Genomic DNA, 25,104 nt, shown 5'->3' with positions numbered 1-25,104 from the left:
AAGGAGGAGGAAACGATCCTAAGGGAAGTGGGACCCAGCTGCTTTCATCTTTGCACACCTGGCGGGAAGAGAGTGAACCTGTCGTATAATAGCAAAGAAAAAAGCGTGGCCCATTTCAACGTATGTGGCCATTGTAATGTCTCCATGTGGCCTGACATGACTAATTAGTATCCCAAGCAATATCAGTTTCTGCTCATTCTTTGATTGTTTCACACAAGGCATTGACTGAGGGCATAATAGCAGCATATTAAATGTTGTCAGAAGAACAGAACAGCAAGAAAATACTCCCTATAGACATGAGGACCTTACTAGGCACTCAGCAGCCTGAGAGCAGGACAGGAGAACTGAAAGGATTCCTTCAGGTATTCATCACTGAGTGCAAGGAGGTGGTGAGTTGAAGACTGGACACAGGGTAAAAGGGCTGAGAAAGTCTCTCTAGATGAATAGGGCCTTGCCTGGATTGCTGAAGGATGGGAGAGGGGGACAGGATGTGGAAGGTTTTCTGGAGGTACACAAGGCTTTCATCAACTGCAGCCAGGTGCTCTGTAGCAAGTGTAGAGTAGCAGACTTTTATTTAGCTCAAATTAGAGCCACTGTGGCCTGGGAACAATGCAGCAAAGTGGAGCAAGATCTCTCAAAGGTGAAAAGCTAGGAAAAGAAAGAGAAGGCCCCAGTTACCTAAAAGGCTGGATACTAAACTATAAAACAGCTCTCTTACAATTCAGAAAATTAGCTAATAAATTGAAAAGCAAAGAGAGAGAGAGAGAGAGAGAGAGCGAGCTCTGGAGTCTTGCCAGGACTCAGATCCCAAGCCATGCAGAAGAAAATATTCTGATCTCAAAAGCAAAATATTTGAAGCCAGTGGTAAAATGAATCTAACCAAATCTGCAACAAAGCTCAGAACCAGCTGAAGTATATATTACAGTGATTCCTTCTACCACTCTTGAAACAACTTAATAGGGGAAGAAACATGTCTTTTTCTGAAGTTACATATCATTAATTTTAATCTTTATTTTTCTGACACACAATTTTCAATATATAATATAATTTAGGAAATATGAAATGAAACTAGAAATGTGAATTATAAACACTAAGAGGCAAAACAGTCAACAGAAGCTAAATTATAGATGTTCTAGATATTAGTATTAGAAAATGAGAACTTAAAAATGACTCTTGTTAATATTTTTATTATTTTATTTTATTTTTAACTAATATTTTAAATCATCTAGTAGAAAAGTATTCAAAATATATAAGTAAATGGAACATTTCAACAGAAAAAATGTGAAGTATAAGGAAATAAAATGAAACACCACAACAGTAAAATATAGCATCAGAAATAGGAAATTTATTCAATGAACTTAACAGTGGACACTATAGAGTTTAAGAAAGTGAAGACAAGTAAAAAAAAAAAATTACCTAAACCAAAGTGCAAAGAGAAAAAAGGAATGTAAAACAAAACTGAGTCGCAATTTTCAACGCCTATGACATAATATTAGATGCACACACATATTCATAATTAGTGTCTTAGAAATGAGGAAAAATAGAGGAAGAGAAATTGTTGAAGACATAGTGGCTGAGAATTTTTCAGAGTTAATGAAAGCTATCAATCAACAGATCCAAGGAGCTCAGTAAACCTCAAGCAACATTACACACACACACACACACACACACACACACAAACAGACCCCTAAGTTCATCGTAATCAAATACTGGAAAATAAAACATTAAAAAAAAAATTCTTAAAAGTGGCCAGAAAGAAAAAGATATGTTACATTCAGGGGAATAGCAACAAAAGATGGCTGATTGTGAAGGCTGGGAGAAAAAGAGGTAACATCTTTAAGATGCAGAAAGAAAAAAAAAATGACCCAGAAGTCCATACTGAATAAAATATTTTATAAAAATGAAGATGAAATAAAGATATTTCCAAAATCAAAAGCTGAAAATTTTAGCACTAGCACAGACACTTAAATTTTAAAGGAGTTCTTTGGGCTTAATGAAAAAAAAAATTTCCTTAAAGACCATTGACTGATTAAAGCAAAAATAATGAAAATTTATTGTATATTTATAACCTGTGTAGAAGTAAGACATGTCAAGAAGAGTACCAAGGTTGGTGGTGGAGAAATGGAATTACTTCTTTGTGAAATGATATGATATTATTTAATGTTATTCTGTGATAAATTAAGGATATATATAACTACATTTGTCTTATAAAATTTCTTATAAAAATATATTTTAATTTTCAGTGTACTGGTCCTATATATCTTCCCTTGTAATTCAGTCCCAGCTATTTGTCTTAAGATTGTTTCAAAGTATTTTGAATAGTATTATTAATGTTTTACTTTTTATTTTTATTTTATATGTATTTAATATATGTGTATATTCATACACAGACCATGAAAAATTGATGTATTAATTTGTGTTCACAGACCATGAAAAACTTATGTATTAGTTTTAAGAGCATAGTTTTTCTGTTTTTTCCTTTGTGTAAAATTATGTAAAATTAGTAATTATATTATTTCCTTTTTTTTAATCCTTATATACTCAATAGATTTTGGTAACCTGAGTATGCTGTCTACAAACTCAAGTATAATAGTAAATAGAGAGGTAACAGTGATACTTTTCACTTTTTCCCCAAACTAGAGGAAAAGCTTTCAATATTTCATCATTAGGAATGATATTTGCTATAGTTTTTTCTCCTTTTTTAAATATTATAGATAGTCACTCAGTCATTACAACGTTAAGGAATGTATCTTGTGTCTTAGGTTGCTGAGAAGTTTTTGTTTTATTTTCTGTTTTTTAATTTTTTTAATGTTTTAATTTTGGGGAAATTTGCTTTTTTTTTAACCTATCGAGTCATAGGAATTTTCTACCTTTTTAATGTGTTAATGATGAATTATATTAGGTTTTGAATGTGAAATCAATATTTCAGTCGGGAAAATGTCACCTGGTCATGATATATTATCTTTTTTCTAGATCACTGATTTTACTTTCAAACATTTAACTTAGGACACTTGTATCAATAGTCAGGAGAGAGATGGTTCTTGGCTACTGCATTCTAACAATAATCTTATATGCCATTTTTGTGAAGTTTATGCTTTTCATGTGAAACATTTTAAGAAGTGCTCTTTTTCTATTCTCTGGAAGAGTTTGTATAAAATTTTTCCACCATAAATAACACTTCAAAGAATGTATTGGTTAATCCATCTCTGCCAAAGGAATTTTTGTGTCAACAGATTTTAGCAACAGATTCAATTGTTAAAATAGACATCAAACCAATCTGATTTTTAAATTTCTTCTGTCAGCTCCAATAAGGTGTGCCCTTTTTTTTTCCTGAGGAATTTATCCATTTTATATAAAATTTTAAATGTAATGTTTCAAATGTATTCAACATATTTTTATATTATCTTTTTAATGTTGTCAAATCTGTAGTTGATGTCCCCCTTCCTGTTGCTGATACTAAAGTTATATTTTCTCTTTTGCCTTGATCAGTCTTGCTAAGTATTTATAGATTTTAATTTTTTCAAAGAACCAATTTTATCATTTGACTTTTATTTGCATTAAAAAATTTTTATATTTCTTTGTTTCTCTTTGTTTCTGTCCTTTTCTATATTTCTTAGGTTTCATTTACTGTGCCTTTTTTTTAAAAGTTTACTTATTTATTTTGAGGGAGAGGGAGAGTAGAAAAGGGACAGAGAGAGAGGGAAAGAGAAAATCCCAAGCAGGTTCCACACTGCCAGCACCGAGCCCCCACACAGGGCTTGAACTCATGAACTGTGAGATCATGACCTGAGCCAAAATTAAGAGTCAGATGGTTAACCAACTGAGTCAGCCAGGCACCCCTTATTTGCTGTGCTTCTTCAGATAGAAGCTTAAATATATAATAAAAGCTATATAACTTATCCTATCTCCCCAGTGTAAGGCTCAAGTATAGTCCTATATATTTTATGTGTTTCTGATCTGAATCATTTATTCTTTTTATATTAATGCAATTAGGATATGTGGTTATGTGATTAACTGTAACTTAAAGATGGTGATAAAATTATAGAAGAATATTTTGAGCATTAATTTAGCTTTTTTTTAAAGTTTATTTTTTGAGAGAGAGAGAGAGAGTGCGAGAGAGAGCAGGAGAGGAGCAGAGAGAGAGGGAGAGAGAGAGAGAATCCCAAGCAGGCTTCACACTGATGTGGGGGCCTGAATCTGAACTCATGAAATGTGACACCATAATCAGAGCTGAAATCAAGTGTTGGACGCTTAACCACCCACACGCCCCTAAGCATTAATTTATCTTAAAACATAAATACAAATGGAATTTATTAGCTATAGTGGGTTGAATAGTGTCCCTCAAAGATTCATGTATACTCATAACTTGTACACTTATAACTCATGACGTTAATTGGAAATACGGTTTTTTGAAGATGTAATCTCATTAAGATGAGGTCATGACTGGTGCCTTTTTAGAGGAGGCAAATTCAGACACACAAAGACAAAGAGGGGAAGGAAGAAATCATGTGAAGCTGGAGGCAGAGACTGGAGTGATGTGTCTACAAGCCAAAGAACAAATGTTTCAGGCAACCACCAGAAGCTAACAGAGAAGTATTGAACAGATTCTCCCTAAGGGCCCCCAGAAAGGACCCTCCGGGCTGACAACTTAATTACAACCTCTGGAACAAACAAACAAACAAACAATACATTTTTGTGCTTCAAGCCACCTAGTGTATGGTATGTTGTTAAGGCAGCTGTCAGAAACTAATGTATTGGTAATCACTTAGGGGATGAAGGCTTTTTCTTTGCATTGGGTTCACAGACTAGAATTCCAAAGAGGATGTTTTTGCTTAAACTGCAGTTTCCAGTTTCAGTTTTCTAAAGTGGAATAAATACATTTGTGAAGCAACTGGAGTGTAGAATTTTTTGATATTTTTAAACTCCCTCCTTCTTCCCCCCATCCTGGACTGCAGCCTGTAACTATTTTGAAACAATTTTAAATGACTACATTTATCTAACGTTGCTAAACAGTTCAACTTCATTTTTATAAAAACAACCAACTTTGTTTCAAATTAATAATTTTCCAGCTACATAATATTTAATTAAACAATAGGATTTGAAGCAAGTACAGTGGAGTGTTTGTAAACATTCAACCCCTGAAAGCTGAATTGTTGCAAGTTCTCTGCTGCTGTGAGCATCAGTCTGGGGGCCTTGCAGCAGAATAGAGAGTAAATGTGAAACCAGAAAGTCTGTTTATTGGAAAAGACAAATCTATTTTGGTTTTCTTGAACTTTGTTATTTTACTGTATTGTTCTTTTTTCAACATATGCTCTTTTGTCTATGGAACAAGGTGGAGTATAAAGAAAGGAGGCAAGTAGGTTGAAAGTAGGAGAGACGAAGGAAAAATATGCCTGTGGATGATCTCCTATTCCAGTTATTGATGTCAAACTTTAAATTCCAGGCTACCTTTCTCAAGCCATTTGTATTCGTTCTGATCTACCTCTCTCACTTGCCAGGTGATATAAAGCAAGGAAACACAACTTTTATCAGTATAACAGAAGCAAAAATTGCTAGGAAGGTAAATCATTTTCATGATGAGACCACAAATTCTAAATATGTATCGGATAGGTTGGGATTGTAGTTTTTTCTTCCTCTAGTGTAGATTTGGTGACGTAAAAATTCCTTAAAATCAGAGAATGTGTCTTTTTTATTGAACAAATAATAGTTAAAAAATATTCAACACTTAGTATGTGACAGAAAACATTCTACTTGCTTCATTGTTCTTATTTAAATCCCAAAATAATGTTTGCTATCGATATTATTTATTTCCATTTTAAAGATAATCAAAACATAATAAATATTAGTAATTTACCCATTCTCACTCCGTTTAAGAAACTGAGGTGGTATATAATATCAAGCACTTGGGGAGACAACTATTACTCTATATGTCCTTTGATATAGCTTCAAACACAGTCTTGAGCACAGGGTAATGTTCATTTTATATTAATTGATATATGCAGTGGATTGAAAGACTCTCCACAGGATGTGTCTATGTCTTTTTTTTTTAACGTTTATTTTTGAGACAGAGAGAGAGCATGAATGGAGGAGGGTCAGAGAGGAAGACACAGAATCTGAAGCAGGCTCCAGGCTCTGAGCTGTCAGCACAGAGCCCGATGTGGGACTCAGACTCATGGACTGTGAGATCATGACCTGAGCGGAAGTCGGACTCTTAACCAACTGAGCCACCCTGGCGCCCCTAGATGTGTCTGTGTCTTAATCTTCCAAACCTGTAAATGGTACCTCATTTATTTATTTTTTATTTTTTTAAATGTTTTAATTTATTTTTGAGAGAATGAACAAGAGAGTCTGAGAGCACAAGCATGGGAGGGGCATAGAGAAAGGGAAACAGAGGATCCAAAGAGGACTGTGTGCTGACCACAGAGAGACCAATGTGGGGCTTGTACTCACAAACCATGACGCTTAACTGCCTGAGCCACCCAGGTGTCCTGAATGGTACCTCATTTAAAAGAAAGGGTCTTCACGGTTGTAATTAATTTCAGGATCTTGCGATGAGGAGATTATGCTGGATTATTTGTGTAGGTCCAAAATCCATTGATAAGTATCCATATAAAAGACACAGAGGAGAAGATAGATAGATGCAAGGTGAACATGAAGGCAGGGATTGGGGTGATGCCACCACAAATCAAGAAAGGCCAGCAGTCATCAGAAGCTAGAAGAGGCAAGAAACTGATTCTCCCTAGAGCCTCCAGAAAGAGTGCTATATAGCTGAAACTTCGATGTGAGACTTCTGGCCTCCAGAACTGTGACAATATAAGCAGGGTTTTTTTCTTAAGTTTGTTTATTTAAAGAGAATAGAGACAGAATAAATGATGGAGGGGTAAAGAGAGAGAGATAGAGAGAGAGGGACAGAGAGACAGAATCCCAAGCAGGCTCCCACTGCCAGCTGCAAAGCCCCATGTGGGGCCTGAACCCACAAATCTCAAGATCATGACCTGAGCCAAAACCAAGAGTTGGACACCTAACCGACTGAGCCACCCAGGTGCCCCCAGAACAGGGACAGAAAAAATTTCTGTTGTTTTAAGCCGTTGTGTTAATTTGTTACAGTGGCCACCGGAAACATAAAATATAAAATAAAATTAAAAAAAAAAGAAAAAAGAAAAAGCAGACTGAGAGGCAATGAGAGACACTCATATCCATTATAATTATATTTTTGCATAAAAATGTTCCAGATTTCTTTTCCCTAATTAAAATATATATCTACCCACCTTTGAGATAATCTGATAGGAATTTGCAAGTTGTTTTTAAGAACTTGTCAGTTTTTGCTTTTAAAGCAATAGTTTCCTAAAAGAAACACATGCAATCTTCCACATGAAAGCAAATGTAATAATAATTAGCTGGGTGCAATCTTGTATAAGGATGCTATACTGCCTCAAGCATCTTGCATTTTAACACCAAGGTAAAAGAGTTAGGCTATCATTCTTCTCTGCTACTTTTATTGAATTTTTTCTCTACGTTTTGTAATAAAGGAGTGTTATCTAGCGGGAGAAATCAGTAAATCCCTTTCACCTGACACTCAAACCTAAAAGAAATCAAATTCTGTTTTTTGCCTTTTTGTATGTCCTTGTAATTTTTTCCTGATAGGCTGACATGATACACTAGGCAAAATTACTGCTGCAAATAGGCCTCTGGCAATGCAGTGGTGAGGTGTGGGGGAAGGGGAAGAATTCTATAGCCCTGTGATTAGGTCTTTCTTTTAGTGAGCCTGTGCTCCTGGACTGTGAGCTTCACAAGTGTTCCTCCTTTTTTCTCTCCCCTTAGGTAGAACAGGATGGCTAGACTGGACTGGGATTGGATAGTTCCCTTCTCCCAGGTGAGGTAGGCTTTGCTAAAACCCCGGCAGGTGAGGCTCTCAACAATTAGTTTCGCCAGAGGATAGGCCTTTATAAAAACACAGTGCTCTGGCATATGTCAAAATGGTTCCTTTTCCCCTTCCCAGACAGAAGCAGGAAAGGTATTTACTGTGAGAAGCTGGTCAGGTGCTGGGGAAAAAGCTCCCCAAAGTGCGGGAGCCTCTCTTAACTGGGTCCCCTGGAGTTTTTAACACTCAGTTGTCTGCTTTGAGCCTCCCGCAATTTGTCAACCACAGTTCAGGCTTCCTACCCCGGCACTGGCTCCCACTGGGGTTTCAACTCAGGTAAGCTGTGATTCCCTGTGTCTTCAGTTTTGAGCGCAGTGAGTTTCCCTGCAGCCTCACTTCTCTTCCAGATTTAAGAAGAGTTGGTTTTCAGTTTGCTTCACTTTTTGTTATTAGAACAGAAAAGTGATTTCCAGGTTCATGCAGAGCTGGAAGTCCCTCAAATTTGATTATGTGTACCCGTGTAACCAACAGCTTAGTAAAACTATGAAAGATTACTATCATTTCAGAAAATTCCTTTGTACCTCTAGTCGATTCCAATGCCCACAAGAAATTGCTCGTCCTGTTTTTATCACCACCAATAAGTAAAAAGTTAATTTTACTTATTCTCGATGTTAATGTAATAGATCCCCACGGTAGGGTTTTGGGTTTGGCTTCATTGCTCAATAAGATGCTTTTGAGATCCACCCAATGTTGTTCCATGTGCTAGTAGTTCATTCTTTTAAAAATAGTACCTATACTGCAATGTATTTATTCCTTCTCATGTTGAGGATGATTGGCTGTTTCCACTCCTACACAGCATAGTTATTTCTAATTAATATCCAGGGTTTAGTTCATGCTGCTATGGATAGTGTGATAGTGTCTTTTTCTGGACATGGGTCTTAATTTCTCTAAATACCTATGGAATTCCTAGGTCATAGGGTAGCTACATGTTTAACTACATGTAGAGACTACAAACTGTCTTCTTAAACGATTGGACTATCTCCTATTCCTTGCAAGATATGAAGATTCCAGTAGCTCTATACTTTAATCAATTATTGGTGTTTTTAGTCCTTTTAATTATAATCATTCCAATGTTTCTAAGCTGGTAGTTTTAGTGTGGATATCCCTGAATGCTAACTCTATCAAGGAGGTTCTAAAAATGCTTATTGGCCATTCATATATTTTCTTTTATAAACTGTTAATTTTTGCTCCCTCATCCCATTTGTATGGGGCAGTTGTGTTTTTATTATTGATTTATGAAAGTATATTATATATTCTGAATACTATTCCTTAGATATATGGCCAAACATTTTCTCCTCGTCTAGGCTTTCCCTTGCATTTCTTAAATATTGTCTTTTGGTGAGCTTTAGAAAAGACAATATTTAAACAATAAATAAAGAATAATTACTTTAGTGTATAGTTTTGATGAAGTCTAGTTTATCCACTACTTATAATGGTACATTTTGCATCCTCACCATTGGATCTTTACCTTCCCCGAGGCCTCAAATATTTTCTTCTATGTATATTCTAGAAGATTTGTAACTTTACTTTTTATGCCTATAATCCATTGTGAGATAATTATTGCATCCGGTGGAAGGTATTGGTGGAAGTTTTACTTCTTGATACAAATTTATTCTGTGGTTTCACATCATCTGTTGAAAATACACTTTATTTTCCTTCATTGAATTTGTCACTTTGGTTGAAAAATAATGAACCATATAAGCATGCAGTTTATTTCTCGATTTTTAAATTCTGTCTCATTGATATTTTTGTCTAATTTTATGCCCATATCATGGCATCATGATGAGTATAACTTTTTAATACGTATTGAAATATGGTAATGACATTCTAAAATCTTGTTATTCTTATTTTGAGGATGATTTTGCCTCTTCTAGGACCTTTGCCTTTCCACAGAAATGATAGAATCGAATAGCCAATTTTAATCAACAAAAGCTTATTGAGATTTTGACTGAAACAGCATTGACTCTATAGGTCAATTTGGTTAGAATTAGGACATGTTTCATAATTTTAACTGTAAAAGTCTTGAATGTATTTTGTTGAATTTAGTTACTTTCTTCAGCTGAAAAAGGCATTTAGTGTTGGAAGAATAGTACTGGTAGGCAGTTAGGGACCAGACTGAAAAAAGTCATTAATAAATTATCTAACATTTATCACTTTTAATTATGTGAAAATCATGTGAATCTCAGTGAAGAAACAAGATTATAAGCATGCTGGTTTCCAGAAGTTCTAGCTAGTTTAATGTATCTCATTCTGTGAAACAAAAACAAAAACACAAAAAGAATAACCATTTAATAAAACTTTGTATGGTGAAACAATGCCTTTAAATTGACTCTCTGAGATAACTGAGAGAATATTTTCCCTTTAAAATCATTTTCATAAACCACAAAAGCCATATCATTGAACAACCATAGTCTAAATTGTCACTATTTAGATAAACCAAGGGTTTTTTCTTTGAACCCCATCCTGCCTGTTGTCAACTGAATTGAAATATTCTCATTTGTCATCATTACATGTTGAAAAGAGGACATTTTTAATTGCATATTGAGAGATTGGGTTTAGTATCTCAGGAGGTTGAGAATAAATCCTGCTTCCCTATAGATGCCTCTGTGAACTGCCTCCATAACCAGAACAATAAGCAGTTTACCCATATGAGTTTTTACTGCTAAATTTAATCACAATTCTAACTGATAATGTTCCTCAGTATTCAAAAATTCCAAATGCACCCTAAACATGAATTTCCAATTGCTACATCATGGCAGAATTATCACCTACTTTGATCCGAGCCTGAACATTTATAGATGATAATGTAATTGGAGAAAATGATACTAGATTTATCCAAGCGATGATCTTTTTAAAGTCTTACTCTGAAAAGCTTTGGAAAGCTTTCCGAATCTTTGGAAATCCAGCCAATGATAGAAATTGCCTTGATATCCTTTATACTTCTGAATTAATAGTAGGAGTTCCTTGTCAGGCTCATCTCATGCGAATGTTGTCCTATCTCATCTCAACCATTCAGTTCTGGCTTATCCACTTCATTCCAGGCAGTAAATGTCCCTTTTCCCTCACATTGCTTAGAGTCTAGTGAGAAGAGACCTAAAATAACTTAGTAAACCACAAGCTAAACAAAATGTTGGCGGTGGTATGAAGAAAATAGAATTGTGGGACTGAGATCCTGAGAGAAGGGGGATTCGTTAGCAACGTGTGCCAAGTATGTCTGCAGTGAGACCTGCATGACAGGGAGGAAGAGATATATTCAGCTCAGGGACTGGCAGTTAGGCAGAGGAGATCATCATTGCAGAGATTCTGAGCTCCAAAAAACTTGATCTTTTTTCAGGTACAGAAAGAAGGCTAACAAGTCCAAAGTGCAGTAGCTGTGGGGGATAGTTTTACTGAATGGCATGGCAGAAGACATAGGCCAGGGACAAAATCATTTGAGTTTGTTGGTTATATTAAGATATTTAGTTTTATTCTGTGTTATAGGAAGCGCTGGAAGACTTTCAATAAAAAGCAAGGCTTTGATTGACAAGACTAGTGAGTTTGAGAAATCCTGAAATTTAGACATAATTATTTTTTAAGTTAGGATAGGCAAGATTATGGTACAGTAAACAAAACTATTCCTTAATCTCCCAGGTCAAATGAAATACTGCCCCTCGTTATCTTTTCTCAGGACCCAGGCAGATGGGGTCACCTCTATCTGGACAATACTGGTAGTCATGCAGAATAAAAGAGAACATGGTGAATTATGTACTGATTCCTAAGGTTTCTGTTCAGAAGTGACGCATGTCACTTCCAGTCACATTTTTTTTTTTTTCATGAAAGCAAGTCACATAATCAAGCTTGAAGTTTGTGAAACAGAAGTAATAATCCTTCACCAAGATAGGAAAGGAAGTGTTTTTGAGCAAAATGCAGTCTATCAAATAATGCCTCAAGTCACTGAAGTGCTTTGATAATTAATTGTATTGTAATAGTTAAGATGACCTATTGAAAAGCAACTTATTGTTAGTCACTTTATCAGAACTGGATTTGGTCTCATTCCTACACTAATCAAATATACATGTGTGAAAATATAAGTATTTACTTAGAAACATTATAGGCAATATCATACTTTTAAAAATCTGCCTCATAATAATACTAATATTGAAGAATTTCATGAAATGTCAAGGACTTTCTGATTTTCTCCAGTTAACAGAGAATCTGGATTTAGATAAGTAAAGATCAAATGTAGGAAAAAGGGAAATAAAAACTATGTTAATCCAGAATGATACAGAAAATATGGCAAAAAAAAATGATAGCTGTCTTCAATATCTATTATTCATTTTCCAATGTGACATTGCTGCTGATTTGGGGCTAAATGTAAGCACATGGCTACCCAGAGTGGTAACATTTCTCACATTCCTTTCCAACTCCAGGTTGATATATGGCAGAATTTGGGCCAATGAAATATATCTGGAAGTATCTTGTGGAAGCTTCCAGAAGCCTTTCTTTGAAAAGAGAGTAACTACCCCCTTTATTCTTGGTTCTTTAATTCTGCTACCTTTTGTGGAGGTGCTTCCCTAAACTTTTAAGGTAAGAGATACATGCAAGGAATGGGGGATCAGTGAGCTGGAAATATCATGAGTCCTGTACCTGCACACCCTAGATGAGTTTCCTCTGAACCCCTACTTAAATGTGAGAACAAAATAAACTATCTCCTATTTTACACACATGTAATAGAGAAAAAAAAAGACCTGTTGTCAGGAATATATATTACTGTTTCACAGGGGAAAAAAATGTCAACAAAAATGTATATCAAGTGGTCTCAATCTTCAACTCTTTCCCTGCCTTATGTATAAAAGGAACAGATTATGAGGTTATAGGGCCTTTGAGTTTTAACTGCTGGGATAAGTGCTCAATTTAGGACCTTTTCATCTTGACAGAGAATTCAAACAAAATACATTAATTGTCATTTAAAATAGTCATAGTAATCATTGGCTTTCCATATGTAGATTATACATTTGAGACTTGAATGACAGAGATTAGATAAAGCTCAAATTCACCACATGATTGACAGCCAATTCTCTGATTAAAAATCGTGAATCAACAGTCTTATTTATCTTATTCAACTCATCAGAGCTGGAAAACAGAAAAAAAAAAAAAACCAACTAGCAAATGCCTTAGAAGAATAGCCTGTTGGGATGATTATATATAAAAATATATATTAAAAGCATTCTCATTTCAGTCACAAGGTGGTATGTTTTTATTTGCACAAGTGGAATGAAAGAATGGGGTTTGTGTAAGGCAGGGCAGTCTCCTGACAAGATGGGACATTTTGTTAAAGGGAGAACTAAAAAGAAATTGAAAGATTCCAATAGAGTAACTAGATTTAATTCCTTTTAATCCTGATATTTGTAACACTTCCTCTAAATTTGGTATAGCTAAATCAATGTGTTCAGTTTTAGGATTTTTTTCCCCACCTCTTATGACCACAGGCATTGAAATTTCTGGAAGGTCTGGTTATAGTAGTTATAGTGAGTAGAGGTTAGTTTATTCTGACTTTAACCAACATATTATGTCTCTTGGAATCGAATGGTAAATTTTGACCCTTTGAAATGATGCCTAGTGTCTTGACAAATATTGATAAACAATTCTCTAAGTTATAGAGCAGTTCATGCCTTTCAGCTTTAAAATGATAGCACCTGGTTGCAAATAACAAATGATTGCTTCAAAGTTCAAGATTTATTTGTTGTAGTTTGGTATTAATTGCAGTCTTTCTCTCTCTCTCTCTCTTTCTCACACAAACACACCCCGTATTTTCAGAGTCTTCCTAAGATGCATACTTTAATTGTGCAGTAAAACATACCAGAGGGCAATTGAGTTTAGGAAGCAGAGGCAGTCCTTTCTTTATATCTGGGGGAAATTAGCTACCGGAAGGAGAAGGAATACAGCTGATTATAAAAATTGACTTCAGTTTGGAGTACCAATGGATGGTGACATTGTTGCCATTATTGTTTCTTTTCATTCTCTACTCTAATTGTACTCTTCTTCCTCCTTACCATCTCCCTCCATTTTCCCCTCCTTCTCTTCTCCTTCACTTTTCATTCCTCTCTTTCTCCTTCCTTTCCTTCCTCCCCTTGCTTTTTCCTTTTCCTTCTGCCCTTTATCATTCTGTTTCTGGTTGCCATCTGCTCATGGTCCTCCCTCCCTCCCTCCTCCCTTTCCCCTCCTATTCTTCCCATTTCCATCATTCCTCCTTTCTTTATCCTCCTCCAGCACCTTCTTTCTTTATTTCAAAGAAGAATAAAAATACTCTAAGGTTAGAGCCATTTGATTAATGACATGTTGGCTCTGGTATTTTCTGTGAATTGAGAGCATATGATTCTGACAGCATGCTTTGTTCCTGTTTTTCCTTTTTTTCCCCTTTTAGAAATGAAATGTTACATGATCATTGCTATAAAATTTTTCACAGGCAGAGCACTGAGATAGAGATTGGAAAATAAAAAGAAATGGGGATATAGGCTGTCCCAACACCTAAAGCCTTTCACAGCATTTCCTACAATATTTTCATTACCATGCTCTTAAATATGTATTTTGGCACAAGATGTTTGTATTTCAAGTTAAGGTATTTCATAAAAGTGTGTCCCTTGTGTCTGGATATATTTTTTCCCCTTAGCTCCAGGCAGCTGCTTCATTTTCTGAGGCACAATAATACTTTCTTATTCCTATTTTCTTCCTTGTAGCTTTTTATAAATTTATAGCCTAATGTTTATTCTACTCTTACTGAATTTTAATAAATTTAACATTCTCTCACTAATACGCATATATACTCTCTAATCTTCCTCCACAAACTAAAACAAATCTGTTGTAAAGAATAGAAAACCTCTCAATCCCAGTATTTTTTCTTTTCAGCAGATGTTCCCCAAATGCTAGAATATGTTAAAACAAATGTTAGAAACTTTTAAAATTCCCTTCTTTAAATTATTAACATTATATACAAAAGTAAAACAATGGGTCAGAGAGGGGAGGCAATAAAGATTCCAGTTAAAATTTAGGTTCTCTTAATAAGATTTACTTATGTGCTTGGTTTTGGTGCTAAGTGGGGAAACAGCCAGTAATTCATGAGATTCATTTTGCTAGTTCAGATCTTTCAGTAAACTAGAGTTCATGCTTCTGACAGTAACTTTCTGATCTTGTCAGCACAGCTGCCCTGTTCGTGGTGCTCAGTCCTTTGATGGTGTCTTGATGGTAACCAAATCCTTGTTTTAATAAAAAAATCAGTGTTTGTTTGTTTGTTTGTTTGTTTTTTTGTAAGCACAGTTCAGTTATGTTTCTGTAGAGTCCTTGCTAGAGGCAGAGGTTAGGATATGCTCTTCCAGTTTTTTCCAATGACTTTATAAGTAGCTCATTCTCCTTAAAATAATTTGAGACCTTTTTGTCATCTATAATTGAGATCTGCTTGACAGTTTTTGGAGCCAGATTGGTTATAAGCTATGGATCTTCAAGTTTTGCATCTGGAAAATCAAGACTTATTATCTGATATCGTTGTGTTCCACTGAAGTAATGATTTAGTTACTGTTGGAAGGGGGGGCATTGGTAGTTTGGTGTATGTTGTGGCAAGCATTACTGAAATAATCATTGTGGTCATTTGAAACAAAGTGACTAATGCATAACTTTGGTAGATCATGTGGCAGCTGTTATAGAACACTAAATAATTCTGGGTGAGGTGTATGCTTCTCAATGAACTACAGTATTTGAGAGAGAAAACAACAAACTTATAGCTAACTTGATTCAGGGCATGCCAGAATATGAAGTAATTCCTATGATTTCCTTTAAAGTATGTTTTTGAAGCCCTATTGCTCATGTATCTAAAACAGCTGCATAGTTTTGTTGATTCGTAAAGCGCCAGGTAAATTGAATTCATAGCATTGTCCGGTCTGTTACATATAGCTAAGAAACATTTGTTAGGAAACCATAGATGCTTCAAATTGGAGATATTTGTTAATTGTAAGGACTTCAAGTTCCAGAATATCCCTGTGCATCTCTAATTCTAGCAGAAACAGACTCTCTTCCCATCATGTGCAAATAGCCATGTTTTCTATGGAGATCTTATTACAATTACACAGTGGTCACTTGCAAGGAAATGTTGCGATACTCTACCTTTTCCCAACAGTCATTCTTTCTTGACCTATTACTAGCTATAGATCCCTCAATGCCCCACAGCATTAATACAAAGTCAGACCTAGGAGGGAAAGGTTACAATGATAGTGGAATTTCAAGACTTACTAATTTATAACAATTCTGGGGAATTTGTGTGGGAATTCTGTCTTGTGGTGCTAAACAAGTAAAGAAGAGCATAATTTAGGTGGGACTGATTTTTTTTTTTAGTCAAATTTGCTTACCAATGCCTCTGGGTTCAGTTTGCAAAATTGAGCATCTGGGAGTGATGTCATTTGTGTGGTGTTAAATAGATTCTGGACTCAGTGGTGGCTTAAAAAGAATGAGATGAGAAAACAAGGTATTATTAGACAAAATGGATATACAGAACTCAATAAATTAGGTAGAAAGGGGTAGTGCAATGGATTCAACAAGAGTTGCTTGTACAACCCCTTCCTAAATTCATCTTCCAAGAGCATTCTAAGAGAAGACCTCTTTCGCCAAGGCATTGAGAATGAATGGTGAAGGGAAGCATTTGCATCCCAAAAGATGGCTGTCATGGTGGAAGTGAAGGTTGTTTATACCACTATTGAAATGGGGCACCTAAACTTAATGTAGATGTTAAGATATTGATAAGGAAGAAACCAGGCAATAGTGTTTAATTACCAGAGGAAAAGTGAAAGTGCTTGCCATTCAGTACAGTAGGACTGAAGTAGTAACAGGAATGGTGAACACATCACAGGGTATCCCCTGGGAATTAAATAGTTAAGGCCATCTTCTGAGGTCCTTTTTGATTTATATAGCAACATGAACTCTAAATCTTGTGAATCTAGGTCACAGTGGTGAAGTTTTTGCCGTTCACTAAATCTCAGACTTTAATCAAGTTATGAATCCCAAGTCCTTTGGGAGGCTGAATACTTTTGAGAGAGGACCCTGAGTATACACCATAAATCTTCCTCTTATTCATCACTGAAGGCACCATGTCTTATTAAGAAAATTACTGTGCACTTGGGAAAGAGAAATATGTAGGAAACTGACTTTAGTTAACATGAGTTCTTGGTGATTAAGATCAGTATATTATGCATTGTTTTGGGGCTTTGGGTGCTAGATAAATTCAGGCTAAAAATGATTTTCAAATTAGTATGTTATTTCCATGAAACTGCTTTTTTTAAAAATTTCTCTATCTCCTGAATGTGGTATATTTTCTCTGAAATTGGTAGGCTCATTATTTAGCTTCCAGATGTCTGAGGATAGAGCTATTAAAGTAGGGAAGGTAAAGCCCCAGAATAAATACTTAGAAAAAAATTTAAACCAAAGTCAGCAATACATCTCTTGGGGGAAGTTTATGTATCATAGTCACCCACAGAAACTTGGAAAATAAAAATTTGATGATTCCTATTGCATCCACATTTTACTTGCATGTTTGTCCAAAATAGAACATGAAGATTGACAATAATCTATTGTAAATATAATCAGGTGAAGATTTCATTGCTTTGTACAGTTGCATGTATGGTCTTTGTATTGAAGCAAATCAATATAACTTCTGTTATGTGGCAATAAGACTTAAAAATGCAGAGAAAGACAGATACCATATGGTTTCACTCTTATGTGGATCCTGAGAAACATAACAGAAACCCATGGGGGAGGGGAAGGAAAAAAAAAAAAAAAGAGGTTAGAGTGGGAGAGAGCCAAAGCATAAGAGACTGTTAAAAACTGAGAACAAACTGAGGGTTGATGGGGGGTGGGAGGGAGGGCAGGGTGGGTGATGGGTATTGAGGAGGGCACCTTTTGGGATGAGCACTGGGTGTTGTATGGAAACCAATTTGACAGTAAATTTCATATATTAAAAAAAAAATGTTTTTATTTTCTATACCAAACCCTCCCCAAAATATTAGAAGCTATTTACTTCAACTGACAGGGGCAGAAATACATCTTCATTATCTTGCATCAAATGTTTGGCCTGATTCCCCTGTTTTGGTCTTCATGAATCTGGATTATCTATCTCACAGGATTTCACCACTGGTCTTCAGTACTAATTTTGCAGGATCATTGAATGCAATGGTCAAGAAAGAATTCTTGAAACGTTTTATGGTGCCACTTAGTAAATGTACTCAAGTAGCATGGGGACAGGACCTGTGGGCAGAAAGAGCTGCATACTTTTGCTGTATGAAGCTTGTGGTTATCAGCTTAGTGCTTAAGGGGGAAGGGGCATGCAGATATTAGATCATAACTGTTTCCTTTGAATTTCTGCTTGTAAAACTACTTTCATAAGTTTTCTCTGGTGCTTATCATTCAGTTTGATGTTAACTATCAGTGATACCTACAGGCAGTCATGAAACCCTTTAGGAATTTATCAATCAGTATGTATTTAATCCTTACTGGAACTATGCAGGCTATATAGGTAAACCTTCTGGTCTAAAGGTGAACATCTTTCTGCTTCTATCCCTTATCATTTCTCCCCTGACCAATTTTCAGTCCTTAAATCTGTAAAGTTGTTGAAGGGCGAAGGGCTCATTTTCCATAACTTCTTCAAGCTGACAGAGGTTCTGGAGATGTCTCTGCATATGTACCCAAGTTGGTATTATTTGTCCCTACAGGTAACTATTATGGAAGGCCATCACTATAGAGGGCAAAGTGGACATTGAGGAAAGACTGTTCCATGTAGTAAGGATCATCTGTCTGCTGGGTGAAGGAGTAAGGAACTGCTTGCCTGTATCTCCACAATAGGAGAGAACAAAACAAAAACCCATTAGGATTAATATAATAAATATGTGATAAGATGACCCTTTAAGGTAGACTACCTTCCGACTAGGAATTTAACCAGTCATCAAGTGACAATGTAGGGTCTTTAAGAGTAACAGTTTGATTATTTTTATCAGTAAGTAACCCTGTTATATTTTGGTCCTATTTTGGAATGTAGACAGAGACATTCTGCTTTAATAATGGCACTTGTTTCTCTTTGTGCTGCTGTCAAGACCTCTAATGCCCTTCTACTCTGTAGAACTGCTTTATGCACTTGAGTTATTTCAGTGTTTAATAATATAATGCTATTTTGAGAGTCATTTAAAGCCTTAATTTGGGTATGTATGTCTGCTAAAACTTTGGATACATTAGCAGAGTCATCTGGGATAGATATGCAACATTTAGTCTCAATATTAGCATCATAACTTTTTCTTTGACTTGTAGTCAGGGTATCAAGGGCCATTAGATTTTGGAGGGACACTTTTCGAATTTGTGGGTGACTTGATGTTGGGTTTGATTAAAGATGGCTGCTTTATGCTTGGCTACAGCCTCTATTTATAATTTTACATCAATAGAGGTGGCTTCCAGGACAAATATGGCTAAGATATGAAACCATTAAGGAGCCTTCTTTGCCTGATAACTAGCCTTAACAATATCCCAATCATGAGGAATCAATGGTAAGTACGAAATGACCTGTTCTGGAAGATAAGTGCATGCCCAAGTGTATTCTCAAATCCAGTTAAAAGGAAGGTGGGACCATCCATTATCTCCACAAGTTCATAGTTTTCCCATAGAGTAGGGCATGCTCTAGCTGTTAAGGAGCAATTTTGTTATCCAGCCACATAGAATTAATCAAAGTGACAGCTGAGTTACACAACTGTTGGGGAGTCCATTCCATTGTCCAGCTGTTTAATAATATGCCCATGGGGTCCCTTTTTATTATTTCTATAAGGTAACAAGCAGGAAGATTATATATGAGTTATAATTCCAATCTCTCTGAAGTTTACCTCAGGTTGTCTAGCTTAGGCAAACAGCAAGCATTTAAAGACAATCAAATCTAGAATCTAACATCCATATAAATATGCATTATTGAAACCTATTTTTTCCTTCCAAATTCACCCTCATTTCCAGAGCTAGCCAAATCAAGACTAAGTCACTTGTAAAACAAGTCCAGTTTTTTTTAATGTTTGTTTATTGTTGAGAGAGAGTGTGAGCAGGGAAGGGGCATAGAGCGAGAGAGAGAATATGAAGCAGACTCCAGGCTCTGAGCTGTCAGTCAGCAGGGAGACCGACGCAGGGCTTGAACTCACAAACTACGAGATTGTGACCTGAGCTGAAGTCTGACACTTAACTGACTGAGCCACCCAGGCACCCCAAAACAAGTCCAGTTTTAACAGACTTGGCTTAATTATTTACATAAGCTCAGCAGGAATAGAGATTGATTATTATATGGATCCTTTAAAATCTGCTTTGCTGAAACTTTTTATAAGGAATCTCTATATTGAACTTTTAATAGTTTCTCAAGGCCAGAGCCAAGCCACATACTTGTCATCAGACTTGCCTGCAATACCTGTATATTTGGGTGTATTCCTCTTCTCAATGTCTCCCAAATATCCTGAGGTTTCTGTATCTTTTAGAAAGTAACATTCTTTACTTACCTGGTAAGGCTGCTGGGAACTCTATAAGCAAGGTATCAGACCAACATTTCCAAGGCATTCCATTGGCTCTATAAAGTCAACCTTAATTCCTTAAAACTGTCTGGTCATATGTGGGTCTACGTATGTCTCCCTCAAATATGACATTCCAGTCAAAGCTTTGGATATGACCAATGTTTTCAATGGTGTTGTTTTTAAGGAGAACAGATTTTCATTGAACTTATGTAAATAATTATAATTGCCATGGAAGAAAGAATATTCACTGAGAGTTTCTGAATTTCAGAGGGTTCAAGTAGGGAGAAAAGTTAAATACTTCAGTGTGTTTACAAAGGAATATTTCATCATATTTCTGTATGTTATAGATGATTTAAGAGAAAATTTCCTTAATCTGGAAGAGGAAACATTAGAGAACCAACAATGTTTCAAGTAATAGTCATAAAAATTATAATCATCTTCTTTATTTCATTTAGTCCCATGTTACTAATTCTCATTCAGTTTGAATGCAACTTTTTAGCTATGGAAATTCTTACCCAGTTCAGTTTTATGCTTTTAAAGATACCAAAAACCTGTATTTCTCTAGTCCTTTTTATGAATCTCCTTGAAGATGAAACCTCTTTTACAAGAAGATAAAAACAATAACTATAAATGACAAAAAAAAACCCATCAGAAACGGACATGGTTAAAGATCTAAGGTTCATTATAATGTAGCTGGCTGGGAAATGTAGTTATTCCTGTGACACATAGCAATTTTTGACACATAGCATTTTAATAATTAGAATATCAAATGATGGCTTTATATCAAAACATATTAAAACTTTAGGGATGCCATATATTTGTAGAACAGTTATAGTATTTACCTATAAAATACAGCCTAAGGCTTATCATTATTGATTTGACAGTGCTTTCCAAGTAACTTAACATACCAAATAAACAAGCCTAATTAGTCAAAAAGACTTCATTTACCATTTAAATCTTAGTTTGTTAAAAACCTTAAAAAAAACTTAAAGCACATACCTAATATGATTAGAGATCATTACACATTTAATATTTACATTTAACCACAGTGGCAATAAGAGATTCTACAGGAAGTTACATAGTTGTTAGCAAACTTAGCTCCTTTAAGGTTGAGAAGTTTTAATATTTTTAAGTAATCAAAGACCTGATAAAAACAAAACATAGAAGCTTTGGTTTTCTGGGCAGATAAAGAAAGGAAAAGAAAAAAAATTATATTTTCTTATCAAGAGCAGACCAACAATCCAAGAAAACTTTGTCTTTTTAACAGATTAAAGCAGAATTTCAAATTTATACCAGTTGAACTTTTAAAATACCAGTGTACTTTTAAAATCCATCCATTTAAATCTTAGTCCTGACCACACATAAAAGTTTTTTCCAAATATTCCCTTCACAAACATTCTGCAACTTTCTTCTTTATCTAGATGTTGTCCTTAGCATTTTTTCTCTAAATAACCAGCCTCATTTTAGGACAAAAATTACTTTTTCTTCCCTCAATAAAATATATTCCCATTCCTTATATCTTTCTCATATATCTCCTACTTTCCTTCAGGGTGGATTCCCTGATGTCCATCAGTCTTAATTACATTTAGCAGAATTTTAACTCTTAGAAAACCTAGTCTCCAGGGAAAATTAAGTACTGATTATGAACTGTCTGTTACATCTGAATTCTTTATATTTGAAATTCATGAATACATTTCAAAATTACTAAAAACATGTATTTTTCCATAGTATAATCTTTCAATAAAGTGTAATGCATGTTTACCAACAGACCCCAGTATCCTCAGTTTCTCTGGAATAAGTCCAAAGCATAAACCTATGTTCAATAATCAATGCTTTAGTATTTTATGTCATTTGAAAAAGGCTTAGATATTCAATGAATTCAACCTAATTTATCATTTAACTTAGCAAAACCTCAAAGTTTCAGATTACCAAAGATTTTAAAAAGCTATTTAAAAGTTACCTATAACCGTTTTTATTTCTTTAACCTACTTGTTTTTACTTACCCCTGAAAGCTCTTGTGAGACAGACAACATTAACCATCATTTTAAGTCCTCTTTTTGCTGACAAATTGCAACAGAGATAACCCAAGCTTATTTGACCTTTTAGTAAATCTTGGTAGAATAGAAGTTTTATATTTAATGCTGATAGCTCTAAAGACATGTATACCTTAATCAAACTAACAAACTTAAATTAGTTTAAATATCAAATATGTGGTATCTGGGTCCACTTAGTCAATTTGTCCCCTATTGTCAGTTTTAGTTGAGGCACCTGTGGGGAAATCTGAAATGGGTGGTTTAAATCTGGGAAGGGGTGCTTTTTGCTTCTTGAGAGCAAAGGTAGGAGGATCAGTGGCCGATGGAGAGGAGGTGCGGGGGGTATAGGAGCTAGTTATGCAAGCCATGCCCAAGGTGGCACAGAAATAGGAGGAGGGCAAGGTGGAGGCAGAAGAGGTGAGGCACTACCAGCAAGGCTGGAGGCAGATCAAAGCCCAGAAAGAAGAAAGAGGGCTCATGCTCCTGAACTTTGTCAGCTTGGATAGATGAACAGACACAAGTTTTCCTTTTCATCAACAAAAAGTGAAAACAGGCAGTTTGTGTCAGGCCAGAGAAGACAGGGAGCCTCCCAGGAACAAAATGAGTTTCAGCAGCTGCTTGGGAATATTCCTTAAAGTGACTGTCCCAGGGTAGACTAACCAGACAATTGGCTCCAATTATGATACCCATTAACCCAGAAATGAAAGAGCAAGAAGCCCCCATATACAACAAGAGTCAGGCAACATTGATCCAATCTTCTCAAGATAAATTTCAGATCTCACACACACAAAAGAAGAAGCAAAGAGACTGATAACTTATGAAAAAGAGGGAGGATGTACAGGATCTTGGCAGCAATCTGTTTACAAGACAGACAAGGTGGGAGACACATAGAGAATATGACAGAACACAGGTGACGTGGCAGATTCATAGAAGTAGAGGGCCTGAGGCAGCTGAACTGATGGTGGATTAATGGGTAGAGGGCAAGGAGATGGGTGTCTTAAAGCCCTCTGAGGGGATATGGACAGACTGAGGGTTTGGTACAAGGCCATAAAGGCCTGACAATATGGGATTTGGGTCCATTTTTCCGGTCAGGCTTTCTTATCCTCTCGCTTATATTGAGGCCAACAGTGTATTAAAAAAGCAAACTTGGGAATGAGGCATATGAGGTGTCCTGTTTAGGTCTTTTCCTGGGTAGATCAGAAAGAGAATAGACCAAAGAAGAACAGTGACTAAGCAACTCGTTGATACAAGGAAAGCAAGAATTGGAGACTCACCAATAAGAGTTACTCAACCTATTGTTAAACCTTGTCCTTTTGTGGTTGCCAAAAAGATGTTCGTGGGTGAACTGGAGAGACCCTGGGGCCATGACCCAATCAGACCTAAAAGAGTCACTGAAGGTTCTTGGTCTTGTCATGAGAAGGAATTTAAAGACACACATGGAGCACAGTGGAAAAGTTTATTAAGGTGAAAGTACACTCATGATCTGAGAGCTGGCAAGCTCAAGAGAGTTGCACCTCCTTGGGGGTTGGGTTTAGTGCTTTTTCTTTATGTCCAAATTGACTCTAATTTGTTAGAAGACAGCCCAAGGGAAATCCTTTGGGACTCAGGAAGCCAATCCCATAGTCAATTCCTACAAAATGAGGGCACTATGTAAGAATTCATCACCTAAGTCTCCCTCAACTTCCAAATGGTGTCCCATAAGGAATATTGCCAAAAGTCCCTGGGGTTCAGAGTGGTGGGAGATGTCCCTCATTCTCCACTCTCCAACATTGTAATATCTAAGAAGGGATGTTAACTTCCTTTCACTTCCTCATTGCATTCTAGACTATAGTGGGTGCTGGGAATGAACTGAAATGCTGCAGACTGGGGCTGCCTCTTTCCATTTTGAGGAAGTCAATATATTTGGCAACCAGTAGTAATACCCTCTGTAAGTCTCTAGTTCTAATATTTGTGGATGGAGTAGAGGTCCTGGCTTTTGTCAAGAAGGGACAGCTATTTTATATTACATTAAGCTTCATGTATCTAAGCTAGAAGTACTTTCAGTCTGAGAGCAGGACAAAGAACACCAAACAGCCCATGGGTTAGGACAAATGAGAGACCTGAAAAAAATGGGAAGTATGGAACTCCTATCTAATCTGGACAATTTTCTTGTGAGCTTTATCCATAATTCAATTCTAAGAGAGTGGCTCCCCATTGGGTGAGGGCTCAAACTGGGTAATAGTTCCAACTGATCCCTCTGGGGAAGCACACTGTTTATATGTATCTTAGATTTTATGCTCATTGAGGGATCACACCAGGTTATTTAGGAGGAAACCTTACACAGGGGTCATAAAATCAGTGGCCATCCTAAAAACGAAAACAAAAATAAAAACAAAAACAAAAACAAAACGAACGAAAGAAAGAAAAATAAATCAGTGGCTGACATGTGTTGACGTTCCATACCTGAGAAGAACACAAGTATTAAAAGAACATGTAGAACAGGGAAAGCCTGATTTCTGAGCCCAACACCATTATAGCCAAAATACTGGTGTTGACCTGGGCAGCAGGAGTTTGTTCCTCCCCATAGAGTAGCCACGGGCAAGAAGTTCTCGCCTGGGTCCTTGGACAA

At 36.0% G+C, this 25,104-nt stretch overlaps 1 long non-coding RNA gene across 1 annotated transcript in view; it reads left to right on the top strand.

The window, feature by feature from the left end:
• The window catches only part of LOC125923052 (uncharacterized), a 93,732-nt gene extending 87,461 nt beyond the window's left edge, over positions 1–6,271 (top strand). The window contains exon 10 of the long non-coding RNA XR_007457869.1: positions 6,069–6,271. This is a non-coding gene — a long non-coding RNA (uncharacterized LOC125923052). The remainder of the gene's footprint in view (positions 1–6,068) is intronic.
• Positions 6,272–25,104: the final 18,833 nt, after the last annotated feature.

Source organism: Panthera uncia, chromosome B1 (assembly GCF_023721935.1).
Source record: "Panthera uncia isolate 11264 chromosome B1, Puncia_PCG_1.0, whole genome shotgun sequence".
NCBI lineage: Eukaryota > Metazoa > Chordata > Mammalia > Carnivora > Felidae > Panthera > Panthera uncia.
The sequence above is the reverse complement of the archived record's forward strand: the minus strand, read 5'-3'. Positions and strand labels throughout refer to the sequence as shown.